This window comes from Peromyscus eremicus, chromosome 10, assembly GCF_949786415.1.
Source record: "Peromyscus eremicus chromosome 10, PerEre_H2_v1, whole genome shotgun sequence".
In the NCBI taxonomy this organism is placed as follows: domain Eukaryota; kingdom Metazoa; phylum Chordata; class Mammalia; order Rodentia; family Cricetidae; genus Peromyscus; species Peromyscus eremicus.
Genome location: NC_081426.1, coordinates 7446563 through 7455477, shown reverse-complemented (window position 1 = coordinate 7455477; position 8915 = coordinate 7446563). Strand labels below are relative to the sequence as shown.

The following is an 8915-nucleotide window of genomic DNA, read 5'->3' as shown; positions in this document are numbered from 1 at the left end:
TCCCACTTACTCTACTCTGCTATGTCGTGAAATAATGGGTCACTCACCCTTTTCTGCACACACACACACACACACACACACACACACACACACACACTTGGACTTGACTCCTGCCTGGCTCAGTGGGAACTTTCAGAAGCATTTCACAACATCTGGCTCAAGCTACAACAGAGAGCAGCCATTAGCCATGACATGTCCACCCTTTAAAATGAGAGAGATGTGACCAGGATGGCTGTATTATCAGCAGGACCCGCCGGAACTTATAAAAGTAATAAATGGGAGTCCCTGCAAAGTGCCTCGCTAAGTAGCTGAATGCCTAATTCACCTGGGACATTGTTTCAAAATTCATTTCATCGTTGATAATTTGATGAAAAGGAGCACTGTTTCTCATGGTGAGAAACAAGAGATTGTGTAAGGCTCACACACCTAAGGGCAGGGAGCGTTTGTTTTGATGATTAATGGGAAGTTTTGTGGGTTGGTGGGAAGTGCTAGCATTCAAAACTCTTCAACCTTCTTCCCCGTTTCATTCATCAAGAAAGCCCCTCAAAGACTTGCCCCACCCCCAGCCTGTGCTCCGTGGAATTTAAGCTAGCCACTGATGTTCTAGAAGCCGGGTTCTTGCATGGTTGCAGTTGGAGAGCCTGGAGAGGTGTATGGCTAGGTTTCAAGGGGGCAGGCTGAATGTGCGTTGTTTAACTCCTAAAGTGAGTAGCAGGAGGCTGGGAGAACAAACATTGTTTTTCCTCCTGTCCCCATGGTAGCCCCCAAATCTCACCACAGTCACAGTGACAGTTTGGATGCCTCTCACCTACGGCTGTTTTCCTCATGTTCACAGGACTGTGAAAAACCTGGGTTGAAATAAGAGGGCTGACATTAGAGGCTATGGGGTGGGAAGGGTCATCCTGGCCTTCCCTCATCTGAGTTGGTTTTAGGAGTTTTGTGAGTACTCAAGGAACCTGTGGTAGTTTGAAAGAAAGTGGCCCCCAAAGGGAGTGGCACTATTAGGAGGTGTGGCCTTGTTGGAGGAAGTGTGTCACTGTGGGGGCGGGCTTTGAGGTCTCTTTTGCTCAAGCTTCCCCCAGTGTGACTGTCAGTTGACTTCCTGTTGCCTACAAGATGTAGCACTCTCAGCCCCAGCACCATGCCTGCCTGCACGCCGCCACGCTCCCCACCATGATGATAATGGACTGGACCTCGGAAACTGTGAGAGAACCACCCCAGTTAAATGTTTTCCTTATAAGAGTTGCTGTGGTTATGGTGTCTACTCACAGAGCCCCTCAGTCATGGGAACTGGAATGGACGGTGACTCTTGTCTTCTTAGGCCTTCTCATTCACACAACCCGGGAGCTCTCACTCGCCCCGAAAGTCATCTCCTTTTTAATCACTCTACTCTTATTCTTAAAACAAATTAGACTGATTGATTGTATTTTATGAATGTTTTGCCTGCATGTATGCCTGATGCCCTCAGAGGTCAGAAAAGAGGGTCGGATCCCCTGGAACTAAAATTATGGATGGTTGTGAGTCACCATGTGGGCAAAAGCATGCTCTTACCCCCTTAGCCATCTCTCTAAGCCTCACTCTACCCTTGTTCTCGGTGCATTGAAACATTTAAATAGTTCTCTAATGGATTTGTAGGAACAATTTCTTACGTCTGTAATTATCTTAACACTAAACTTAAAATACTTTAAGTTCCTCTCCTGCATGGACTGAGCATTGGAGCAATGCTCTCTCTCACTTACGGGAAAGAAAGCTGAGCCTCAAACCAGTAGGCCGTTTCCTATCTCGGCTTTTGTGCCTCCTGCTCCCAGTACAGGCTGCAAGTGTCGCTCCAGGGCTCAGTCACACACGTGTGCTCCAGCCCGGGGCACAGGAAGTCGGAGAGGCTTCCCAGAGGGTTCGAACAGAGGTGATGGTGACTAGATTCCAGTGCCCTCACAGAGGTGGCCTCTATTTGATTGCTGGTCAGAGGATTTCTCCAGAGACGGAGAGGACTTGGGGGAGGAGCCCCCGTCTACCAGACACACCGCCTTAGCCTCCCACTCTGGGGGAACTGACCTCTGCTGGTACGACACTTTATAATTCTGATACCTTCAAGTGGGTGTCGTCAACAACCCGAAGCATGAGCTCTAATTTTAACTGATGTCATGGTAACTAGAGAGACCAAAGTCATCAGAGTGAGTTTCCTTGCAACATATTTGGGGTGGCGCGTCCCCACGTGGGTGAGTGTGTGCGTCTTTTGGTAACAACCCACATTTTATTGCCTTTTCACAGCCCACCGGAGGAGTGCCTATCACCCATTACATCATCATTATGATGTCTATCTCTTTTCCTTTGTTCACACAATGTAGTCTCTCCATACAGTACCCTCAACAGTAACCTGCTCACCAGACAGCACCCCCCAGGGCCAGTGCCTAAGGGAAATCAACTTACACCCTTACCTGCCTCTTTTCTCTCTGTTTGTCCTCCAAAGCATAGTCCCACTGTCAGCATGGGCTTTGGGGCTGCAGTCCCTGTTATGTTTGGTATGTGCCAGGGTCCCGCCAAGAGATGACACACACGTTATCGCCTGGAGAATCTGTGCTGGACTCTGTACAAGTGGCAGCTTTAATAGGCACTGTGCACTGACGGAGTTGAGATGTCAGGCCTTCTGCTCTCCTGGTTGGTATCCTTTTCTGTCATGGTATAAAAGACAGAATAAGACAACTGGAAAAATAAAACAACCACAGTCTCTTCAAGCCCACTTTTCTGCTGACCAATGGCAAAGAGTGTTTCAAAATGAGATCAAAGTCTTTTGCATAAAGTAGTTGACTACTGAGCCACACAGCTCTAGGAACTATCTCAGAGGCCGGCTTTACTTTCTGTTCACTTATTTATTATTTACTTATATTTGAGACAGTGTGCATCACTCTACATCCCTTTCTGGCCTTGGTCTCACAAAATTCCTGCCTCTGTTTTCCAAGTGCTAGGAGTACAGGGATGTGCCACCACACCTGGCTAGAAGGCTAGTTTGTTTTTAACTTTTAAAAATTACATTTATTTGTGTGTGTGTGTGTGTGTGTGTGTGTGTGTGTGTGTGTATGTGTGTGTGTGTGTTTGTTTGTGGAGAGAGAGAGAGAGAGAGAGAGAGAGAGAGAGAGAGAGAGAGAGAGCTCATACACTATCTCGTGTGCAGAGGTCAGAGGATAACTTGTGGGAGAGCGTTCTTTCTTTACACTATGTGGACCCCTGGGGTTGGATGAGACTTGGTGGCAGGTGCCTTTACCTGCTGAAACATTGCCAGCCCCAGAAGACTATTTTATAAATAGAAAGGCGGTGAAGAGTTTTCTTTCCAAAATATATCTGTTCTTCTTTCCCTTACATGTAAGTAATAATTTTCATGGTCCATTACACACATCCTTCAGGAGACCAAGATCTGCCTATCTTTTCGGTGTGTATCCCCCACATGTAACACAGGGCCCTCCACGTGGTGTGTGCTCAATATGTATTTGTTGAAGGAATGATTATCACAGACTTCAGGCAAAGGGAAGAGAGTGAAGATAATGTCTGCTGTTGAAATGCTCTGAAAAAATCTATACTTACCACCTCAGAGTGGCTTGAATTACGGCGGTTAATAGAATCTGACTCTGTAGAAGGCTTGTTTGGTAAAATGATAACTATGCACACTTCATCTATTCTAACTAAGCCTTAACTTCCCTCCATTGGCCAATAATAGCTAATACTACTAACACTCTGGGCAGTGGACAAACGAATCTTGTTAAGTCTTTGATTTTTGGGACAAACACTTAAAGAGGGAACCTGCATGGTACCTGCCCTAAGAGTGCTGTGGGATGACAGGGAACAGGTTGGTGATAACCACTGGTACCCTACAGGATCAACAGGCAATAAGTAGTCAACCAGGGATGCGTCATTCTCCTGGGAAGAGGCACAGACTCAAGCTTTCTGCTTACATGGATGAAAAGTTTTTACTAGATCTGGTGTGTCCTTGGGACCTCTGAGTTGTTTCAGTTTCTAGATCAGATGTTCCCAGAGGTGGCCTGCTCTCCTGGAGCCTTCTTCCATTGGGCAGGGCATGGGAGAGTTCCCATGAGGTGCTTCGTGTCTGCTCTAGGCCTCAGTGTTCAGAAGTCAGCACATGTGAGAGAGAAGCATAACATCACGAAGTGAAGGTGTGAAGTTGACCTCCCAGCAAATCGTCGTAAAAGGAACACAGATGGAGGAATTATCTAATTTAAGAAGCAGGGGGGAAGAAAATCCGGCCCGGAGGATTCCATTTCTATAAGATTAAAGACAAGCACAGAAAATGTAATGGATTCCACACGGACGCGGCCAGCTGGAGCTGTCTTCAACATGATGTGTGGGAATGACACTCTGGATTGTCCTTCTTTCCCGTCTCTGTCCCCACGCAGGCTACAGAGGGCTGCCACTGGGTCTGAGACCAGGCTGCCATGGCTCTGCAAAGACCGTCCCTTCTCCCTCCCAACTAATGAGACAGCGAAGTCAGGAGCAGTAACTGCGAATGTGTGGAGGAAGGGAAGCACAGCACCCTGGGCAGGCAGCACCCTGGGCAGGCGGCACCCTGGGCAGGCACAGGGCTGCTTCAGTCCCCTCCTCAAGTAGAAACCCTGAGGCAAAGTTCCTTGGGGCTGCACAGACCGGTCCCCTAGTGGATGGTAGTGGCTCTTGATGCTCACACATGATAAGCAGGTGTCGTTCATAGAAAAGGTGTAGGTTACCTGAGTTTTTTGCTACTCACAAAATGAAGCATTTTCACTATTGAAAACCTGTACTGCCTACTTCTATTCAGTAAAAACTCCTAGCCTGGGAAGAAGGGCATTGCATATTCCTAACATAAAAAGTGGGATATGATTCCTAGTGAGACGGGATTCCTTCATGGCAAGCATACCTGGTTTTGTTGGGTGTGAGGTGGTGGTAATCACTAGACATATTCTTCTTCATAAACCTCTTTCTTCCTGGCTCCCAGGTCTGAAGGAGATTATGCAGTGTGGTCCAGGAGTCTTGAAACACTGAGAGGAAAAACAAGTGCATTCCGAATTCAATATCTTTTCTTCTTTTCCCAACACTGTTCCCTGAAGGTAGGAGCTGAACATGTCACCCATTGCAACCAATTTGTTTTGTTCTGCAAGTTGGGTCACTGGGAATAATTAATACAGACGGGGTTCTATATTATAGTAATTAATACAGATGGGCTTAGAAAGCCCACACATCAGAGATGTTTTTTTTGTTGTTGTTTGTTTGTTTGTTTTGAGACAAGGTTTCTCTGTGTAGCCCTGGATATCCTGGAACTCACTCTGTAGACCAGGCTGGCCTTGAACTCACAGAGATCCACCTGCCTCTGCCTCCCAAGTGCTGGGATTAAAGGCATGTGCCACCATGCCCAGCAAGAGCTATTTTTATTAATATGTCTAAAATAAAAACTTTATCTTCCCACATAGGAAAACCATGGTGTCAGAACAAAAAGAGTGGTATAATTCCACGTTTATAAATCGAAACAAGTGTATGTGCTTTTCGTGTGAGGGGAGTAATCTACACCAATCAAGGTGTTGGCAGTGGTTGCCTCGGTGGTGGGACCGCATCTTCCGACTTCTTGAGGGGAGTAATCTACACCAATCAAGGTGTTGGCAGTGGTTGCCTCGGTGGTGGGACCGCATCTTCCGACTTCTTGAGGGGAGTAATCTACACCAATCAAGGTGTTGGCAGTGGTTGCCTCGGTGGTGGGACCGCATCTTCCGACTTCTTGCCATCTTGTTCTCTAACAGAAAATGAGTTGCTCTTGTAATGGAGACTTTTAAGAATAACAAGCAGAAAGTGAGGACTTTAAGAAACAAACCTTTATGGATTTGATACCCATGTGCTTCCTCAGCCTCCCGGCATTCCTTGTTTGTTAGCAGGGCGCCCACCTCACTTGCCCGTCACAGCTGCTTCCAATGCTCCGATCCTTCTTGGGGTGATGTTCCCTAGACACAGAAAGCAGGAGCTGGCCCGGGATGAGGACATTGACTTGTGCCCTTTTGTTGATGCTGTTGATATGAAAACTCAGTGTGGTAACTAAACTAAATCCTGTTTCCTTTCAAAAGTTAAGCCACCCAGACCCCTCTCTTGCCCTTCTCTCTTTTACTCTTTTCTCTTGCCCTTCCTGCCTTTACTTTCCTCCCACTAAAGTTGAAGCTCCTTCAGGATAGGAACCCTCTCTTAGCTTGCTATCATGCTGCCCGGTACAAGGTAGATACACAATAAGGGCTGTTGAATAAAGACGCTGAGATGCTAGGAGACTTGCCCACGGCCACACTAGAAAGGAGAGGACAAGAAGTCAGGCTTATCTGGGGAGTCCATTGACAATGGGACACATACTTTGCCAATCCAAAAGTATTAGTGTCTCTGGCAGAAGAACCCTGTTACTAAAATGACTGGGACATGCATCCAGCACACGCCACCTGGTTAGGGACAGAGAAGATGAGGGTGAAGAGGACAGGCATCATGTGCCAAGCGTTTATACTTGGCACACATTTGCCAAAGCCCTATCTCTACACCACTGTGCCTTTACAGTACACTTTGCCTTTTAGACACCACTCTCATTTTCTCGAGAGAGAAAACGGTGTGTAGCTTTGTGAGAACTTCAAATGCAGGCTGGTGAGATGGTTCAGTGGGCAAAGGCACTTGCCATGCAAATGTAGCAACCTGAGAGAGAGAATGGACTCCACAAAGTTGTCTTCTGACGTCCACACGTTCTGTGGTCACACATAGTACGCACACAATTAAAAAATAGTATAGGCACAATAGTATTATGCTTTGGTAAAGGCCATCATGATAAATGTATTCAGCACAAGAAAAAAATCCACCTACAGAGAAATCACAGTGAACCTGTTTTTTTTATTAAAAGCTCTTCAGAAAGCAAGACCCACATGTGTCTGAAAGCCATGTGAGGACCAGGAGAGATTTCTCCCAACTGAAGCTCTACCCTGCCAGGCAGTGTGAAGTCTCCAGACCCAGGATGTGGAGGAGAAAAAATCGTCCTGTGAGGTAAAAGGACCCTGAGCAACTGCCTTTTGGACATTTGGAGAATTTCATTTTTTTTTTCATCTGACACATAGAGAAGATCCAGTTTTCAGTGAAGAAACTGGAGTTAATCATCCCAAGATACTGGTTACCTTTGACCAGAGACAGTCCCAGGGGTCATGGCTTCATTCTTGTCAAGTGTTGATCAAGTCTGAGTCTTCAGGATGCTTGTGACACATTCTGTCTCTGTAGCGCCCTTGGAAGAGAGCATCCTATCATTTTGTCTACTTCTTGTTGCTGGGGATGGTGATTCCCATCGCCAGGAGAACCATGCTGGGTGGAACTGACCCTCTGCAAACATTCCACCATGACGCAGAGAACAGGAAACCAGAGGGATGGAAAAAGCAGAAGGGCAAACAAGCTCGGGTGGGGGGTGGGGGGTAGGGGTGGGGAGCTAAGAGGCGGTGCTGAAGGACAGAGCCAGAGGGGTTGGGTTGTCTCCACAGCTTGACCCTTGCACATCCACATCCACATCCAATTCGTTTTATTAAAGGCATCTTGCTTTTGACATCTCTGAGAAATTATAGAGCTGAGTAAAGGGATATGAAGCCAATAACTTGACTTGCCTTCAAACCAATGTTATAAAAAATACTTACCTTGTATTTAATAGAATATGGAAAATAATAATTTTTCTAGTAATAAAAATGGTAGTCACAGGCCACTTTTATTCCTAAGCAGCGCCAGTGCTTGAAAGAAACCCAGCCAGGTGTGATGGGGTATGCACTTAATCCCAGCACTCAGGAGGCAGAAGTGGTGGGTATTTGTGAGTTCAAGACCAGCCTGGTCTACAAAGTGAGTTCCAGGACAGCCAGGGCTATATAGACAGACCCTGTCACAACAAACAAATACAAAAAAGAATGAAAGAAAGAAAGAAAGAAAGAAAGAAAGAAAGAAAGAGAGAAAGAAAGGAAAAGAGAGAGAGGGCTGAAGGGAGGGGAAAGGGAGGAAGTAAGGGAGGGAGGAGAATTATGTTGTCTATCTTTCTCACCCTGTCTTCCTTTCAATTTTCTCTCATAGTGATTGTCAGACCCTGAACCCCTCTTGGAGAAGTACCGGAGTACATACAATGGAGACGCAGTGCAGCATTTGCCCCTGAGAGCAGCATTGTGTCTTGCACTAACAGTGTAGTTGTGGAATTTCGTGGACTGTCACTTCCAGCTTGCTGATGTCAGGGTGGCATCCTGTGGCTGTGCAAATGCGTGTGAACAGCATGAAGACAGCGGCAGCTCTCTGCACCGTGGGTAGCAGAGGACACCCTGGGTGGATGCAGAGGGAGTAGATGAAGTCCTGAGTGTATGTGTACTGTCACCTTGGGCATAGTCATGTCGAGGACCCCTGGGAACAGCAAAGCTGTCCTCTGGTCCAAGCACAAGTGTTTATGAGTGATTGACCAACGTGTACAAAAGCTAGCAACCCCACAACTTTCTCCTGCCAGACCTCCACCTCCCGGAGAACTCTTACTATCTAAACCTGCTTTCTTGTTCAGCTGTATATAATAAATCCTCCTCCCTAATTTGGATGTTTAAAATAAACTCGTTATTTCCAGGTTGCATAGTTGGTGCCCTCCATCAGACTTAACACCAGCTCTTCTTTTTTTTTTTTTAATTTGTTTATTTTTATTTTATGTGCATTGGTGTTTTGCCATGGGTGTCGGGTCCCCTGGAACTGGAGTTACAGACAGTTGTGAGCTGCCATGTGGATGCTGGGAATTGAACCTGGGTCATCTGGAAGAGTAGTCACTGCTCTTAACCACTGAGCCATCTCTCCAGCCCTGACACCAGCTTTTATGTTTGTATGTCTGTGTATCTGTTCTTCATTCCGCCATCATCCCAGTCAGGTTT

General features: G+C 46.5%; 1 long non-coding RNA gene across 1 annotated transcript; it reads left to right on the top strand.

The window, feature by feature from the left end:
• The first annotated feature begins 4982 nt into the window (after nucleotides 1–4982).
• LOC131920978 (uncharacterized) lies at nucleotides 4983–8623 on the top strand. The gene is made up of 3 exons (XR_009381816.1): nucleotides 4983–5093; nucleotides 6899–7038; nucleotides 8092–8623. It is a non-coding gene; the product is annotated as an uncharacterized LOC131920978 (long non-coding RNA).
• Nucleotides 8624–8915: the final 292 nt, after the last annotated feature.